This window comes from Lagenorhynchus albirostris, chromosome 2, assembly GCF_949774975.1.
Source record: "Lagenorhynchus albirostris chromosome 2, mLagAlb1.1, whole genome shotgun sequence".
NCBI classification, from domain to species: domain Eukaryota; kingdom Metazoa; phylum Chordata; class Mammalia; order Artiodactyla; family Delphinidae; genus Lagenorhynchus; species Lagenorhynchus albirostris.
The window spans coordinates 110,345,166-110,365,051 of record NC_083096.1 but is presented as its reverse complement, the minus strand read 5'-3'; the positions used below and the strand labels follow the sequence as shown (position 1 = coordinate 110,365,051).

Genomic DNA, 19,886 nt, shown 5'->3' with positions numbered 1-19,886 from the left:
AGTACTAAGTCCTTACATATCAATAATCACTCTAAATATAAGTGGATTGAATTCACCAATCAAAAGGCACAGAGTGGCTGGATGCATAAAAAAATAAGACCAACTATATGCTGCCTCCAAGAGACTCATTTCAGCTCTAAAGATACTTATAGGCTTAAAGTGAAGAGATTAAAGAGGATATCTTTTAAAGTGCAAGCAAAATGAAGGTGAGTATAGCCAAAGTTATATCAGACAAAATAGACTTCAAGCCAAAAATGGTAATAAGAAACAAAGAAGGTCATTATACAATAATAAAAGGGTCAAAACATCATGAAATACAAGAATTGTAAATATATATGCACCCAGTATCAGAGTACTAAAAGATATTAAGAAAATACTAACAGATCTAAAGGGAGAAAGAGACAACAATACAATAATAGGACAATACAATAGTAGGACACTTCAAAACCCCACTGTCAGCAATGAATAGACCATCCAAACAGAAAATGAACAAAGAAACATTGAAATTGAACCATACTCCAGAACAAATGGACTTAACAGACATATATAGAACATTCCACCCAACAGCAGTAGAATATATTGATACATTCTCCTTGAGTGCACACAGAACATTGTCAAGATAGAACATGTGATAGAACACAAAACAAATCTTTGCAAATTTAAGAAGACTGAAATCATACCAACTATATTTTCTGACCACAATGGTATGAAACTAGAAGTTATCAACAAGAGGAAAGCTGGAAAACCCACAAATATGTGGAAATTAAACAATACCCTTCTGAACAACCAATGGGTAAAAGAAGAAATCAATAGAGAAATAAAAATTATCTCAAAACAAATGAAAATGGAAATAAAACATATCAAAATTATGAGATGCAGCAAAAGCAATTCTGAAAGGAAAGTTTATAGCAATAAATACATATAATATTAAGAATTAGAAAGATCTCAAATAAACAACCTAACTTTACACTTCAAGGAAAAAGAAAAAGAAGAACAAATTAAGCCCAACATTAGCAGAAAAAAAGGAAGTCATAAAGATCAGAATGGAAATAAATGAAATAGAGACCAGTAAAACAATAGAAAGGATTAATAAAAGCAAGAGCTTGTTCTTCAAAAAGATAAACAAAATTGACAAACCTTTAGCTAGACTGAGGAAAAAAACATATGAAATTAGAAATGAAAAAGAAAACATGAAAACTGATACTATAGAAATTCATAGGCTCAAAGAGCCTATTATGAACAATTATATGCCACCAAATTAGATAAAATTCTAAAAGCACATAACCTGCCAAGACTGAATCAGGAAGAAATAGAAAATTTGAACAGAATGATAACTAGTAAAGAGATTAAATCAGTAATCAACCTCCCAACACAGAAAACTCCAGGACCAGATGGCTTCACTGATTAATTCTTCCAAACATTCAAAGAAGAATTAACACCAATCCTTCTCAAACTCTTCCAAAAAATTGAGGAAGAGGGAATACTCCCAAACTCACTCTATGAGGCCAGCATTATGCTGACACCAAAGACAGATAAGGACACCACAAGAAATGAAAACTACAGACCAATATCCCTGATTAATATAGATTGCAAAAATTCCCAAAATATTAGCAAACCCAATTCAAGAACACATAAAAAGGATTATTAATCACGACAAAGTGAGATCTATTTCTGGTATACAAGGATGGTTTAACACACATTAATCAATAAATGTAATATATCACATTGGTAAAATGAAAGATAAAAATCACATGATTATCTCAATAGATGCAGAAAAAGCATTTGACAAAATACAACATTCTTTCACGATAAAAACCCTCGGCAGACTGAGTATAGAAGGAACATACCTCAATATAATAAGGCCATGTATGAGAAACCTACACCTAATATTTATACTCAATGGAGAAAAATGGGAAGCTTTTCCTCTAAGATCAAGAACAAAACAAGGATGCCCACTCCTATTCAATATTTTACTGGAAGCCTTAGCTAGAGCAATTTGACAAAATAAATAAAATGTATCAAAATCAGGAAGAAAGAAGTAAAACTGTTGTTATTTGCAGATGATATGATTCTGTACATAGAAAATCCCAAAGACTCAAACAAAAACTGTTGGCACTAATCAAAAATTTCAGTCAAGTTGCAGGATACAAAATAAACATACAGAAATCAGTTGCATTTCTATACACTAAAAATGAAACATCTGAAGAAGAAATAAAGAAAATTATCCTTAGAAAAAGAAAGCAAAAAAAAATCCCATTTAAAATTGCATCAAGAAGAATAGAAACACAACATTGTAAATCAACTATACTTCAATAAAATTTTTTTTAAAAGAATAGAATATTTAGAAGTAAATTTAATCAAGGAGGTGAAAGACTAATACTCTGAAAACTATTAAACACTGATGAAGGAAATTGAAGATGATATCCTGTGTTCATGGACTGGAAGTATTAGCATTGTTAAAATGTCCATACTACTCAAAGCATATACAGGTTTAATGCAATCCCTATCAAAATACCACGATATTTTTCACAGAACTAGAACAAATAATCCTAAAATTTATATGGAACCACAAAAGACCCTGAAATTTCAAAGAAATCTTGAGAAAAGAGAACAAAGCTGGAGGTATCATGCTCCCTTACTTCTGACTATACTACAAAGCTACAGTAATCAAAACAGAATGGTATTGCACAAAAACAGACACATAGATCAATGGAACATAATAGAGAGCCCCAAAATAAACCCACACACTTATGGTCAATTAATCTATAACAAAGGAGACAAGAACATACAGTGGAGAAAAGACAATCTCTTCAATAAGTGGTGCTGGGAAAACTGGACAGCTATCTGTAAAAGAATGAGATTAGAACATCATATCCAAAAATAAACTCAAAATGGATTAAAGATCTGAATGTAATCAAGCCTGAAACCATGAAACTCCTAGAAGAGAATAGGGGCAGAACACTCTTTGACAAAAATTGCAGCAATTATTTTTTTTTAGAGCTGTCTCCTAAAAAAAGCAAAAAAAGCAAAAGTAAACAAATGGGACCTAACTAAGCTTAAAAGCTTTTGCACAGCAAAAGAAACTCCTGACCAAATGAAAAGACAACCTACTGAATGAGAGAAAAATATTTGCAAGTGATATGACCAATGAGGAGTTAATAACCAAAATATATAAACAGCTCTATAACTCAATATCAAAAAAAAATCCAATTTTAAAATGGGCATAAAACCTGAATAGACATGTTTTCCAAAGAATATATTCAAGTGGTCAACAGGTAAATGAAAAGATGACCAACACTGCTAATCACTGGAAAAATGCAAATCAAAACCACTATGAGATATCACCTCACACCTGTCAGAATGACTATCAGCAAAATGTATACAAATAATAACTGTTGGCAAGGTTGTGGAGAAAAGGGAATTTCCTCAAAAAAATAAAACTAGAACTATGTTGTCATTTGTAACAATATGGATGGACCATGAGAATATTATGCTAAGTGAGATAAATCAGAGAATGACAAGTACTGTATGATATCACTTATATGTGGAATTTAAACAAGCCAAAACTGTAAAAACAGAGAATAAAATTGTGGTTATTAAGGGATGGGGTTAGGGGGACAGGACAGATGTTGTTTAAGGGTAAAAACTTACAACAAGTAGTAAATAAACCCCAGAAATCTAATATGCAGTATAGTGAATATTGTATTATAATCATCAAACTTGCTAAGAGTCTAGAATTTAATTATTCCAACTACTAAAGACAAAGAATAATTATATAACATAATAGAGGTGCTAATTATTGCTACAATGGCAATCAGGTTACAATATATAAATATATCTAATTAACATATATATATTAAATTACACAATTTAAATTTATATATACAATATATTTAGATTTTAGATTTTTTAAATGAATAAATGAATATCTCTTACAACTCTGTTTGCCAATCATGCCTCAATAAAGCTAGAGGGAATAAAGGAACTGATCCACAGTCAACCAATCAATCAATAAAACTACAGCAATCAAAGGAGTGTGTGGTATTGGTAAAAAGATAGACACATAGATAAGTGTAACAGAATAAAACGTCCAGAAATAGACCTACACAAATATAGTCAACTGATTTTTGACAAAAAAATGAAAAGGCAATTTAAATGAGAAAGTACCAATTCAACAAATAATGCTGAAAAAATTGGACGTCATAGGCAAAAAAAGTAATAATATTTGTAATACATATCTAAGACCTCATACAAAAATTCTCAAAAATGGATCATAGATCTAAATATAAAACATAAAACTATAAAATTTCTAGTAGAAAAGCAATTAGAAAATCTATATGCTTTTGGTTTGGAGATGAGTTTTTAGATATGAACCAAAAGCATGATCTATTAAAAAAATTTGATAACTTTAAAAAAATGAAAAATTTTGCTCTGAAAAAGATACCCTGGGGAAAAAATATTTTAACATATCCAATAAAGAACTTATAACTCAACATTAAAAATATAAACAACTCAGTAAAAAGTGAGCAATAGAATCTGAACAGATCTATTCAGAAATAGATCACCAAAGAAGATATACAGGTGGTAAATAAGCACGTGAAAAGACAGGTTTGCCTGCAATAATATTACCATGATGTTCTAATGGTGATTTCCATTTTTCCATTCTTTCTATATTCATTGCAATGCTTTAAATAAGATTTATCCTTTCTCCTTTCCCCCTATTTTTATTCATATCACATGGACTCAGAAATATTTATTTTATTCTTTAATTTATAATTGAATACTATCATTAATTTTAAAAATTGAGTTAAAATTCACATAATATAAATTTACCAGTTTAAATATTTTAAAGTGTAAAGCCTTAACTATACATTAAGTAGGCAGCCATGTGGTAATATTTGAGATTAGAAAAACTTTGTTGCTAGAATTAACTCCAGGTGCCATGGTCTTAAAAATCCTACCACTGAAGACATATTCTTTTCAATTGATTTTTTATAATGTAGAATGCAACTAATCCAATTCAATGTCTTTTAGTACATTCACAATGTTGTGCAACCATCATCATTATCTAACACTAGAACATTTCATCACCCCAGAAAGAAATCCTACACCCATTAAGTAATCACTTCCTATTTCTTCTCCCCTCCCCTAAGCCCCTGGTAATGACTAGGCTACTTTCTATCACCATGGATTTACTTATGCTAGACATTTCATATAAATGGAATCATAAAATACATGGCCTTTGTGTCTAGATTCTTTAACTTGGCATAGTGGTTTTAAAGTTCATTTATGTTATAGCATATAACAGTACTTCATTACTTTTTAGGGCAGAATAGTATTCCACTGTGTGGCTAAATCACATTTTGTTTATCTGTTCATCAGTTGATGGACATTTGGGTTGTTTCCACTTTCTCAGGATACTTTTGCCCTATATAGCAGGGGTCCCCAACCCCTGGGCTGTGGACTGGTACTGGTCCTCGTCCTGTTAGGAACTGGGCTGCACAGCAGGAGGCAAGGAAGCAAAGCTTCATCTGCCACATCCCCCTCGCTCACATTACAGCCTGAACCATTGCTCACATTACCACCTGAACCATCCCCTCCCACTGTCTGTGGAAAACTTGTCTTCCACAAAACCAGTCCCTGGTGCCAAAAAGGTTGGGGACTGCTGATGTATAGAATTCTTAATCAGCAGGTTTTCTTCTTTCATCATTTTGATTAAATCATCCCACTGCCTTCTGGTTTTTGTGGTTTCTGATGAGAAATCAGCCCTTAATCTTATTGAAAAATTTCTTGTATGCTTCTCAGCATAAATCTCTGAATTTATTCTATTTAAGGTTTGATCTTCTTGGATATGTAGATTCATATCTTTCATCAAATATGGGCAATAAACTTCAAAAAACCCTTGAGCATTATCTACTCTAGTTGAACATATGTATACCCAATGACCCAGAAATGCCACTCCTAATTATATACCCCAAAATAATATGTGCACATGTGCACTAAAAGACTTGTTAAAAATGTGTTATTAATAAAAGTCAAATACTTTAAACAAGTTTTTTATTGTCCACTCAGAGTTTACACAAATGTTTATTGCAATCTTATTCATAATAACCAAAAAGTAGGAGGAAAAAATAAATGTTCTTCTACTGGTAAATGGATAAGCAAATTGTAGTTTATTCATCCAGTGAAATTCTATTCAACAATAAATAGTAGTGAACAATATGCAACAATATGGATGAATCTCAAAAACATGCTGACTGAAAGGAACCAAACACCAAAAACAAAACAAACAAAACACCAAAAAACATAATGTACAATTCCATTTATGAAATTCTAGTAAGTATAAACTACTACACTGGCAGAAATTAGATTAGTGGTTGCCCAGGGCTGTGGCTGGGAAAGGAGAACTGACTAAAAGGGGATACTAGGGAACTGTTTGACATAATGGAAATGTTCTATACCTTGACTGTGATTATAGTTACATGGGTGTATAAGTTTTCAAAATTTACAGAAATGTATGCTGAAAATGGATACATTTTTGTATGTAAATTATACTTTAATAAAGTTGATTTTCTAAATAGATCATTCTAGCTACCACGAGGAAATTGGATTCTGGCCAGACAATGGTGGAAGCAGGTACACTAATTAAGAGGTTATTGCAGAGATAATAGTAGCTTGGATGAGTGTGGTAATCACAATGATAATAGTTAATGTGTATATGACATTTATTATGTGCCAGGCACTGTTCTCTGTACTTTGTGTGCATTGGTTTATTTCATCCTCCCACTAATCATATGAAGTAGGTACTGTTATTAGGTACTGTTATGATGTTAAAGTACAAAAAGCTTAAGTGACTTGTGTAGTAAGTAGAAAAGCTGGTAGTTTGGCTTCAATTCATACACTTAAACATTATGCTCTACTGGATAGATTCAGAACAAATTTTGAAGGTACGGTTGCCAGAAGTTACTGATATGTAAGATGTGCTATGCAAGCTAAAGAGAAGACTCAAAGATGATGATTCCATAATGGGATGAAGAAAACTGGGAAAGTATCATGATTGAAGGGTGTAAAATGAAGAGGCCTCCATTAAACAAGTGAAAGCAAAATTGGACTCTTGTATTTGTTAAGCAAAAAAGAGCTTTGTTTCCAGGTGAAGCCTCTGAAGAAAACAAACCACTATCATTTGGGGTTTCCAAGAGCAAGTAGTTCAGGAAATGGTGGAATATCACAAGTGGGAGCATTTAGGGATTGACTGACCTATAGCCCAGAGTATGGTCATTGAAGTTAGGCTGTTGCTGCTGGGCTGGCTTTTAAAGGTGTAAGTCCTAGTAGGAAGTTGTCACTGATCCACTGGGATGGGTATAACATCTGACCTGCTGTTACTGTTTACTGTGACCAAAGATCATCCATTTCTTTCTAAGGGAATAAGAATGTGTTATTGTCAAGAAATAAAAAAAATACTTAAACTCTGTTTAGGACATGTCACGTTTAAGATACTTAACAGCCATTCCAATAAGGATGTCAAGAAGATAATTAGGTCATATCAATCTGGAATTTCCAGTACATACACATCAAGTCTGAGAGTCATCAGCCAACAAGACTGGATGAGATCACCTTAAGGAGAGAAAGGAGCTAAATAGAGGCCTAGATGGGGAGAAGTCTCCAAATTTTGTAGATCAGGCACAGTAGGAGGAAAAAACAAATGTGTTTGAGAAGGATTCACCAGAAGGTCTGAAAAACTTTCTGAATATTCAACAAGGTATTTATAGAAAATAGTCAAGTACTTAAAAGGATATAATTGGAATAACTTTACCTGAAAAATTCTGAGCATTCCATTGCAAATAAGTTATAAATAAAGAAAACATGTTTATGAAAATGAAATATAATGATATCATTGAGTGCCCACTCCATGTCTGGCATTATATAGACACAGAAAGAGTGAGGTGGGTGAGAAGGTTTCTCTCAAAATGAAGGCTTGAATTTATCCTTGCATTCATTCTATCAAAAGAAATATTTAGCAAATGCCTTTGAAATACCTGACACATGCTTGATTAACAGAAATATAACTGAACAAGGTAAGCATATTCATGAAATCTAATGGAAAAGACAGCATCAGATACACCATTTTAGTGTAAAGAGTGCTTTGGGTACTTAAATCATGGAGAACTAACCTAATCTAAGGGTCGCGGAAAGTCTCTCTAAGAAAGTAAAATTTTAGCTAAAATTTAAGAGGTGAGTAGAGATTCACCAAGAGGGTAGAAAATAATGTCCAAGGCAAAGAGAACAACATGTGCAAAAAGTTGGGGAGGAGATTCTCAGGCAGACTAGTCTGATCAGAGTGGGAGATGTGGCTGAAGAATTAAGTATGTGGATTTTAATGGGGTGGGGACCTTACAAGTCTCACTAAGGATTTTGGACTTTATCATAAAGTAAATGGGAATAACATAATCAGAGCTTGTTTTCAAAATCTCACTGTTGTAGGTGATATAATCTATATAATTAAAAGTGTCTGTGGGATCACAGAAGAGGAAAAGATCAACTGATCAGGTAGGCTCCCAAGGGAAGAAACATTTGAATTGAGTTTTGAAGCATGGGAGAGATTCTACCAGGCAGCAAAAGAGAAAAGGCATTCCAGGAAGGGGAAACAACAAGGGCAAAGACTCCAGTATACAAAAAGAGCTGGGCATGCTGGGGAACAGGAAGCAACCATGAAGGACTACAGCAGAAAGTGGAGAGAACATGGCAGAAAATAAGGCCAAGGGGTTCATCCCTGACATCTATGTACTTATGGTACAGTATGGAACAAATACCATATATTTAAATATTTAAAAGTTATAAATCATGCTAACAAAATATTATATAAAATTTGTTCTCCTCTCTACATACCTTCATATTCAAAAATATGGTGAATAAGAGGTTGTTTAGTATAGGTGAATATGGTAAATTTACATTCATTCAGGCCTTTATTTACACTTAACAGTCCAAGTATTATTATATCTTTACAGGAAGTTTGCCAAGTCACCCAGTTCTAAATCAAAGTTCATTAACCGTATGACTAAGGAAGTTATGTAAATCTTGCCAGATAACACTAATTAACAGGCAAGTGCTGGGTTCTAGGCCTAGTTGCTTTTTTTTTTTTTTTTTAATGATTCTAGTAGTCACAGCATATCTGACAAGAGTAATCAGATATGGATATAAAACTGAAAAGTTTGTCAAACTCTTTACTAAATGTAAAAATTGTAAACTGCTTTTGAGTGAGGTTAGTCCCAGTGGAATCTTATAGGATCTTACATGGCATAAAAACAAATTCTTTACTATGTAAACACAATTATTTAATGTTTTGTGATTCCAAAGTCTAACAATATCACAGTTTCCTTCATCATTTCTGTTGATTCTTCCTCAAAATTCAATATTGCATGATGTCTGTATAGAAAAACATTACAGCACTAATTTAAAATTTAAGAATTTTAAAAAATCAGAATTGTACTAAAGTTTGCCTTTGCTGCAGTATTAATAAAACTTAGTATGCATTTTAGAAGTATAAGCAAGATTTCAAGGGAAAAGATTAATTTCCTGACAAAGAATTGATTAAAATCATTCTCATGATACCTAGCGTAATGTATTGTACATAGTAGGAATTCACAAACATCTATTAAATGCATGGCTGTTGAGTGAATTCTTATTCATTGATTAGTGAATATGTAACTCCTAAAATAATAACGCTTTCATACTGGGGTCTTTAGAGACCATTGCTTCTAACACTTTCACTGTCAAGATGCAGATGCAGAAGCCCAAAGAAGTTTAGTAAGCTGCTCAATTTCATCCTTCTAGGTATTTCAGAATGTTTAAGTCACAAGTTTCAGTTTCTAAAACTACTAGAACAATAAAATAGGTGTGTGTTAGGCCATTGTTAGCCAAGTAGTACAAATTTTTGGACATCATAGGAAAGAGAGCATATGTAGCAGAAGTCTATTTGTTTGTTCACCCATCATTTTATACATGTTGCTCCCTTAGAAGCTACCAGCCATCTCATAACCACTGATTGATCAATCTTGAGTCCTGAAACGTATTACCCCAATCCTTGGCCATAGTTGCTTGGCTTGGTTGTTGGGATCTTGCCAAAGCTAGGTCAAGCAAGTTTTTTCTCTGAGACTGTTTTAACTTCTCTGATGGAATAAGACAAAAGACAAAAGCTGTTGGTTACTACATTAACCATCACATGAAGGAAATCTATTTGAATTAAGAAAAAAAAAGTGGTCTCAGACCAGTAGTGCACCCAGATATCTGAAAGACACAAATATAAATCCTTTTTAGAGGGACTCTTTTTAAATTTAGACTTCAAAGATCTTCTGCAAATAAAGGGAAAATGAGCAAATGAAAAGTCAAACATCTCTAAACATAAAGAAAACAAGCCTGGGGGGATCTGAGAAGATGGCGGAAGAGTAAGACACGGAGATCACCTTCCTCTCCACAAATACAACAGAAATACATCTACATGTGGAACAGCTCCTATAGAACACCTACTGAATGCTGGCAGAAGGCCTCAGACCTCCCAAAAGGCAAGAAAACTCCCATGTACCTGGGTAGGGCAAAAGAAAAAAGAACAAACAGAGACAAAAGAATAGGGACGGGACCTGCACCAGTGGGAGGGAGCTGTGAAGGAGGAAGTTTCCACACACTAGGAAGCCCCGTCGCGGGCGGAGACTGCGGATGGCGGAGGGGAAGCGTCTGGGACGTGGAGGAGAGCATAGCCACAGGGGTGCTGAGGGCAAAGCGGAGAGATTCCCGCACAGAGGATCGGTGCCTACCAGCACTCACCAGCCCGAGAGGCTTGTCTGCTCACACACCGGGGCGGGTGGGGGCTGGGAGCTGAGGCTCGGGCTTCAGTCTGATTGCAGGGAGAGGACTGGGGTTGGCTCCCTGAACACAGCCTGAAGGGGTCTAGTGCGCCACAGCTAGCTGGGAGGGAGTCCGGGAAAAGGTCTGGCCCTGCCGAAGAGGCAAGAGACTTTTTCTTCCCTCTTTGATTCCTGGTGCGTGAGGAGAGGGGATTAACAACGCTGCTTAAAGGAGCTCCAGAGACGGCTATCAGCGCTGACCCCAGAGACGGGCATGAGACGCTAAGGCTGCTGCTGCCGCCACCAAGAAGCCGGTCTGCGAGCACAGGTCACTATCCACACCTCCCTTCCGGGGAGCCTGTGCAGCCCGCCACGTCCAGGGTCCCATGATCCAGGGACAACTTCCCCAGGAGAACGCACGGCGCGCATCAGGCTGGTGCAACGTCACGCTGGCCTCTGTCGCCGTAGGCTCTCCCCGCATCCGTACCCCTCCCTCCCCCCGGCCTGAGTAAGCCAGAGCCCCCGAATCAGCTGCTACTTTAACCCCGTCCTGTCTGAGCGAAGAACAGATGCCCTCAGGCGACCTACATGCAGAGGCTGGGCCAAATCCAGAGCTGAACCCCGGGAGCTGTGAGAACAAAGAAGAGAAAGGGAAATCTCTCCCAGCAGCCTCAGGAGCAGTGGATTAAATCTCCACAATCAACTTGATGTACCCTACATCTGTGGAATACCTGAATAGACAACGAATCCCAAATTGAGGAGGTGGACTTTGGGAGCAAGATATATTATTTTTCCGCTTTTCCCCTTTTTGTGAGTGTGTATGTGATGCTTCTGTGTGAGATTTTGTCTGTATGGCTTTGCTTTCACCATTTGTCCTAGGGTTCTGTCTGTCCATTTCTTTTTTTTTTTTAACTTTTTAAAAATTATTTTCTTAATAATTATTTTTTATTTTAATTATTCTATCATATTTTATTTTTTCTTTCTTTCTTTCACTTTCTTTCTTTCTTTTCTCCTTTCTTCCTTTCTTTCCTTCTTTCTTTCTTTCTTCTATTTTTTCTCCCTCCAGCCAGGAGTCAGTGCTGTGCCTCTGAGGTGGGAGAGCCAACTTCAGGACACTGGACCACAAGAGACCTCCCAGCTCCACATAATATCAAATGGCAAAAATCTCCCAGAGATTTCCATCTCAACAGCAGGACCCAGCTTCACGCAACATCCAGCAAGCTACAGTGCTGGACACCATATGCCAAACAACTAGCAAGACAGGAACACAACCACACCCATTAGCAGAGAGGCTGCCTAAAGTCATAATAAGACCACAGAAACCCCAAAACACACCACCAGACGTGGACCTGCCCACCAGAAAGACAAGATCCAGCCTCATCCACCAGAACACAGGCACTAGTCCCTTCCACCAGGAAGCCTACACAACCCACTGAACCAACTTTGGCCACTAGGGACAGACATCAAAAACAACAGGAACTACGAACCTGCTGCCTACAAAAAGGAGACCCCAAACACAGTAAGATAAGCAAAATGAGAAGACAGAAAAACACACAGCAGATGAAGGAGCAAGATAAATACCCACCAGACCTAACAAATGAAGAGGAAATAGGCAGTCTACCTGAAGAAGAATTCAGAATAATGATAGTAAATATGATGCAAAATCTTGGAAATAGAATAGACAAAATGCAAGAAACATTTAACAAGGACCTAGAAGAACTAAAGATGAAACAAGCAATGATGAACAACACAATAAATGAAATTAAAAATGCTCTACATGGGATCAATAGCAGAATAACTGAGGCAGAAGAACGGATAAGTGACCTGGAAGATAAAATAGTGGAAATAACTACTGCAGAGCAGAATAAAGAAAAAAGAATGAAAAGAACTGAGAACAGTCTCAGAGACCTCTGGGACAATATTAAACACAACAACATTCGAATTATAGGGGTTCCAGAAGAAGAAGAGAAAAAGGAAGGGACTGAGAAAATATTTGAAGAGATTATAGTTGAAAACTTCCCTAATATGGGAAAGGAAATAGTTAATCAAGTCCAGGAAGCACAGAGAGTCCCATACAGGATAAATACAAGGAGAAACACGCCAAGACACATATTAATCAAACTGTCAAAAATTAAATACAAAGAAAACATATTAAAAGCAGCAAGGGAAAAACAACAAATAACACACAAGGGAATCCCCTTAAGGTTAACAGCTGATCTTTCAGCAGAAACTCTGCAAGCCAGAAGGGACTGGCAGGACATATTTAAAGTGATGAAGGAGAGAAGCCTAAAACCAAGATTACTTTACCCAGCAGGGATATCATTCAGATTTGATGGAGAAATTAAAACCTTTACAGACAAGCAAAAGCTGAGAGAGTTCAGCACCATGAAACCAGCTTTACAACAAATGCTAAAGGAAGTTCTCTAGGCAAGAAACACAAGAGAAGGAAAAGACCTACAATAACAAACCCAAAACAATTAAGAAAATGGGAATAGGAACATACATATCGATAATTACCTTAAATATAAATGGACTAAATGCTCCCATCAAAAGACACAGACTGGGTGAATGGATACAAAAACAAGACCCATATATATGCTGTCTACAAGAGACCCATTTCAGACCTAGAGACACATACAGACTGAAAGAAAGGGGACGGAAAAAGATATTCCATGCAAATGGAAACCAAAAGAGAGCTGGAGTAACAATTCTGATATCAGACAAAATAAACTTTAAAATAAAGACTATTAGAAGAGACAATGAAGGACACTACATAATGATCAAGGGATCAATCCAAAAAGAAGATATAACAATTGTAAATATTTATGCACCCAACATAGGAGCACCTCAATACATAAGGCAAATACTAACAGCCATAAAAGGGGAAATCAACAGTAACACATTCATAGTAGGGGACTTTAACCCCCCACTTTCACCAATGGACAGATGATCCAAAATGAAAATAAATAAGGAAACACAAGCTTTAAATGATACATTAAACAAGACAGATTTAATTGATATTGATAGGACATTTCATCCAAAAACAACAGAATACACATTTTTCTCAAGTGCTCATGGAACACTCTCCAGGATAAATCATATCTTGCGTCACAAATCAAGCCTTGATAAATTTAAGAAAATTGAAATTGTATCAATTATGTTTTCTGACCACAAAGCTATGAGACTAGATATTAAATCAAAAAAACCTAGAAACAAATGACAATGGAGACACAGCAACCCAAAACCTCTGGGATGCAGCAAAAGCAGTTCTAAGAGGGAAGTTTATAGCAATACAATCCTACCTTAAGAAACAGGAAACATCTCAAATAAACAACCTAACCTTGCACGTAAAGCAATCAGAGAAAGAAGAACAAAAAAACCCCAAAGTTAGCAGAAGGAAAGAAATCATAAAGATCAGATCAGAAATAAATGAAAAAGAAATGCAGTAAATGATAGTAAAGATCAATAAAACTAAAAGCTGCTTCTTTGAGAAGATAAACAAAATTGATAAACCATTAGCCAGACTCATCAAGAAAAAAAGGGAGAAGACTCAAATCAATAGAATTAGAAATGAAAAAGGAGAAGTAATAACTGACACTGCAGAAATACAAAAGATCATGAGAGATTACTACAAGCAATTCTATGCCAATAAAATGGACAACCTGGAAGAAATGGACAAGTTCTTAGAAAGGCACAACATGCCAAGACGGAATCAGGAAGAAATAGAAAATATGAACAGACCAATCACAGGCACTGAAATTGAAACTGTGATTAAAAATCTTTCAACAAACCAAAGCCCAGGATCAGATGACTTCCCAGGTGAATTCTATCAAATATTTAGAGAAGAGCTAACACCTATCCTTCTCAAACTCTTCCAAAATATAGCAGAGAGAGGAACACTCCCAAACTCATTCTACGAGGCCACCATCACCTTGATACCAAAACCAGACAAGGATGTCACAAAGAAAGAAAACTACAGGCCAATATCACTGATGAACATAGGTGCAAAACACCTCAACAAAATACTAGCAAACGTAATCCAACAGCACATTAAAAGGATCACACACCATGATCAAGTGGGGTTTATTCCAGGAATGCAAGGATTCTTCAATATACGCAAATCAATCAACGTGATACACCATATTAACAAACTGAAGGAGAAAAACCATATGATCATCTCAATAGATGCAGAGAAAGCGTTTGACAAAATTCAACACCCATTTATGATAAAAACCCTGCAGAAAGTAGGCATAGAGGGAACTTTCCTCAACATAATAAAGGCCATATATGACAAACCCACAGCCAACATCATCCTCAATGGTGAAAAATTGAAAGCATTTTCACTAAGATCAGGAACAAGACAAGCTTGCCCACTCTCACCACTCTTATTCAACATCGTTTTGGAAGTTTTAGCCACAGCAATCAGAGAAGAAAAGGAAATAAAAGGAATCCAAATCGGAAAAGAAGAAGTAAAGCTGTCACTGTTTGCAGATGACATGATACTATACATAGAGAATCCTAAAGATGCTACCAGAAAACTACTAGAGCTAATCAATGAATTTGGTAAAGTACCAGGATACAAAATTAATGCACAGAAATCTCTGGCATTCCTATACACTAATAATGAAAAATCTGAAAGTGAAATCAAGAAAAACACTCCCATTTACCATTACAACAAAAAGAATAAAATATCTAGGAATAAACCTACCTAAGGAGACAAAATACCTGTATGCAGAAAATTATAAGACACTGATGGAAAAAATTAAAGATGATACAGATAGATGGAGAGATATACCATGTTCTTGGATTGGAAGAATCAACACTGTGAAAATGACTAAACTATCCAAAGCAATCTACAGATTCAATGCAATCCCTATCAAACTACCACTGGCATTTTTCACAGAACTAGAACAAAAAATTTCACAATTTGTATGGAAACACAAAAGAGCCCGAATAGCCAAAGCAATCTTGAGAACGAAAAACAGAACTGGAGGGATCAGGCTCCCTGACTTCAGACTATACTACAAAGCTACAGTAATCAAGACAGTATGGTACTGGCACAAAAACAGAAAGATAGAACAATGGAACAGGATAGAAAGCCCAGAGATAAACCCATGCACATATGGTCACCTTATCTTTGATAAAGGAGGCAGGAATGTACAGTGGAGAAAGGACAGCCTCTTCAGTAAGTGGTGCTGTGAAAACTGGACAGGTACATGTAAAAGTATGAGATTAGATCACTCCCTAACACCATACACAAAAATAAGCTCAAAATGGATTAAAGACCTAAATGTAAGGCCTGAAACTATCAAACTCTTAGAGGAAAACATAGGCAGGACACTCTATGACATAAATCACAGCAAGATCCTTTTTGACCCACTTCCTAGAGAAATGGAAATAAAAAGAAAAATAAACAAATGGGACCTAATGAAACTTCAAGGCTTTTGCATAGCAAAGGAAACCATAAACAACACCAAAAGACAACCCTCAGAATGGGAGAAAATATTTGCAAATGAAGCAACTGACAAAGGATTAATCTCCAAAATTTATAAGCAACTCATGCAGCTCAATAACAAAAAAACAAACAACTTAATCCAAAAATGGACAGAAGACCTAAATAGACATTTCTCCAAAGAAAATATACAGGCTGCCAACAAACACATGAAAGAATGCTCAACATCATTAATCATTAGAGAAACGCAAATCAAAACTACAATGAGGGCTTCCCTGGTGGCGCAGTGGTTGAGAGTCTGCCTGCCGATGCAGGCGACACGGGTTAATGCCCCGGTCCGGGAAGATCCCACATGCCGCGGAGCGGCTGGGCCCGTGAGCCATGGCCGCTGAGCCTGCGCGTCCGGATCCTGTGCTCCGCAATGGGAGAGGCCGCAACAGTGAGAGGCCCACGTACCGCAAACAAACAAACAAAAAGAAACTACAATGAGATATCATCTCACACCAGTCAGAATGGCCATCATCAAAAACTCTAGAAACAATAAATGCTGGAGAGGGTGTGGAGAAAAGGGAACACTCTTGCACTGCTGGTGGGAATGTGAATTGGTACAGCCACTATGGAGAACAGTATAGAGGTTCCTTAGAAATCTACAAATAGAACTACCATATGACCCAGCAATCCCACTATTGGGCATATACCCTGAGAAAACCATAATTCAAAAAGAGTCATGTACCAAAATGTTCATTTCAGCTTTATTTACAATAGCCTGGAGATGGAAACAACCTACATGTCCATCATCGGATGAATGGACAAAGAAGATGTGGCACATATATACAATGGAATATTAGTCAGCCATAAAAAGAAAGGAAATTGAGCTATTTGTAATGAGGTGGATAGACCTAGAGTCTGTCATACAGAGTGAAGTAAGTCAGAAAGAGAAAGTCTAGTACTGTATGCTAAAACATATATATGGAATTTAAGGGAAAAAAATGTCATGAAGAACCTAGGGGTAAGACAGGAATAAAGACACAGACCTACTAGAGAATGGACTTGAGGATATGGGGAGGGGGAAGGGTGAGCTGTGACAAAGCGAGAGAGTGGCATGGACATATGTACACTACCAAATGTAAAATAGATAGCTAGTGGGAAGCAGCCGCATAGCACAGGGAGATCAGCTCGGTGCTTTGTGACCGCCTGGTGGGGTGGGATAGGGAGGGTGGGAGGGAGGGAGAAGCAAGAGGGAAGAGATATGGGAACATATGTATATGTATAACTGATTCACTTTTTTATAAAGCGGAAACTAACACACCATTGTAAAGCAATTATGCTCCAATAAAGATGTAAAAAAAAAAATGAAGCAAAGAAAAAAGAAGGGCTAATAAAATTCTAAGGGAGTATCTACAAGGAGATTAAGCTACCAATTCACTGTATTCTTCAATTTAAAGTTTGTGTAACAGTTGGTTAAATCCAGCATAATCTCTACAGGAATTAACTATGACATCTAAGAATGGCTGGACTGTAGCATGAGTGGGTGTGTGAGGTTGTGATGTTTCATAAATCTCTGAATCAGTACACCATACCCATAGGTGAAATCTCAATATTTCCTTCTTTATATCTCACGTTACAAAGAATGGCATTTGCTTTTCATTCATTTTATGTAACTCTTTGAAAGGTAGTATATATAAAAAATAATTTGCTATTACCTCAACACTTCCGTGAGGCATCCAGAAAAATATCTTTCAGGAAGAAGAGGCAACAGGAAAAGAATAAAGAAATAAGTTTTAATAAAGATCATGAAAAGAAACTTGGTTAGAGATTAAGTTTTTGGAATTTTATGACAATATGATTTTATACCTCTGTTGACCATTTCAGTTTCAGATACAACTTAAGAATTGTTTATTGAAAGGTTTTCTGTCACCAAAATTATCAAAAAATGAATAATTGAATTCTGAAAGACCTGTAATTAAGTTTTCATGGCAAAACAGTCATTTGAAAATTCCATTATTCAACCTAAAATTGAAACAAAATAAAAATTCTATTGATTTATAGCAATTAATTATAGCAATCCACATTCTCTTGGATCTTGTACTGTTAAGTACTAGTCTGTAATAGAAACAAAAAGAAACTGCTTTGAAAATAATTTTCTAGGCTGATACTGATTCGCCCTTTTGAAAAGTAGTATATGTTGCGTATACTTTAAAAACATGGATTCTGGAACTGGATTCATAGGCAGTGCCTATGTTTTACTATTTCTGTACTCTAAAGAGCAGAACACTGAGCAGTATGGAGATTTCTCAAAAAATAAGAAAAACAGAACTACCATATGATCCAGCAATTACACTCCTCGATATTTAACCAAAGAAAAGAAAAACATGAAATAGAAAAGATATATGCATCCTTATGTTCATTGTAGCATTATTTACAAACGCCAAGAAATGAAAATAACCCAAGTGCCCATCAATAGATGAATGGACAAAGAAGATGTAGTATATATATGTAATGAATTATTACCCATAAAAAAGAATGAAATCTTGCCATTTGTGACAACATGGTTGGATGTAGAGGGTATTATGCTAGGTGAAATAAGTCAGACAGAGAAAGACAAATACTGTATGATTTCATTTATATGCGAAATATAAAGAATACAACAAACCAGTGAACATAACAAAAAGGAAACAGACTCACAGATATAGAGAACTAGTGATTACCAGTGGGAAGAGGGAAGAAGGGTCGGGCAAGATAGGGGTAGGGGACTAAGAGTTACAAACTACTATCCATAAAATAAGCTACAAGGATATACTGTACGACACAGGGAATACAGCCAATATTTTATAAATGTAAATGTAATATAATCTTTAAAAATTGTGAATCACTATGTTGTACACCTGAAACATAATATTGTACAACTATACCTCAATTTTTAAAAAGAATCACATGACTGTTAAACGACAAAGGCAAGGGTCAGGTTTAGATTCATCTGACTCTAAAGCCAGCTTACAATGCTATGTGTACAACTATTTCAAGCTAAGGAATATTGGCAGATTTGTGTTCAATCCAAAAAAGAAATCTAATTGAAGCATCTTAAGTTTTCAAGTTATACAAGGACTTAAATCATTCAGTGCTATTTGAAAACTGAAATATCCAAGAAGTTATCAGAAAAAGTAACAAAAAAAAAAAATTTCCCCCTTGACCCATAGCTGTTCCCAACCACTGTGCTTATAATATGACTCTCATCTAAAGAATAGAAATCCTAATTCACTGCCCCTCCCACTCTAGTTTCTTTATTCATTTTTGTTTTGTTTTGTTTTTTAAACAAGCCTTTTTATTTCCTGGTGCTTTTCATTTCAGTTCCTCATCCTTCCACAGAGCGCTTTTCTGTAAATAGATCCCAGAACTGGAAAATATCTAATACTATTTGATGATGATGACAATGAAGACAAAGAATGATCACCATGATGAGGATGATTACTACACAAACAATCTAAAAGAATTGCTCAATTCAATGAGTATTTAACCTTAGCTGTCTTAGAAAGTATGATAAATGTTCAGCATAATCCCCATTGCTACTTAACAATTAAAGAACTCTTTAGAATAAG

General features: G+C 35.7%; 1 long non-coding RNA gene across 2 annotated transcripts in view; it reads right to left on the bottom strand.

Annotated features, from left to right (window-relative positions):
- Positions 1–19,886, bottom strand: part of LOC132514653 (uncharacterized) — a 196,323-nt gene that overhangs the window by 102,819 nt on the left and 73,618 nt on the right. The gene's annotated exons all lie outside the window — the stretch shown is intronic.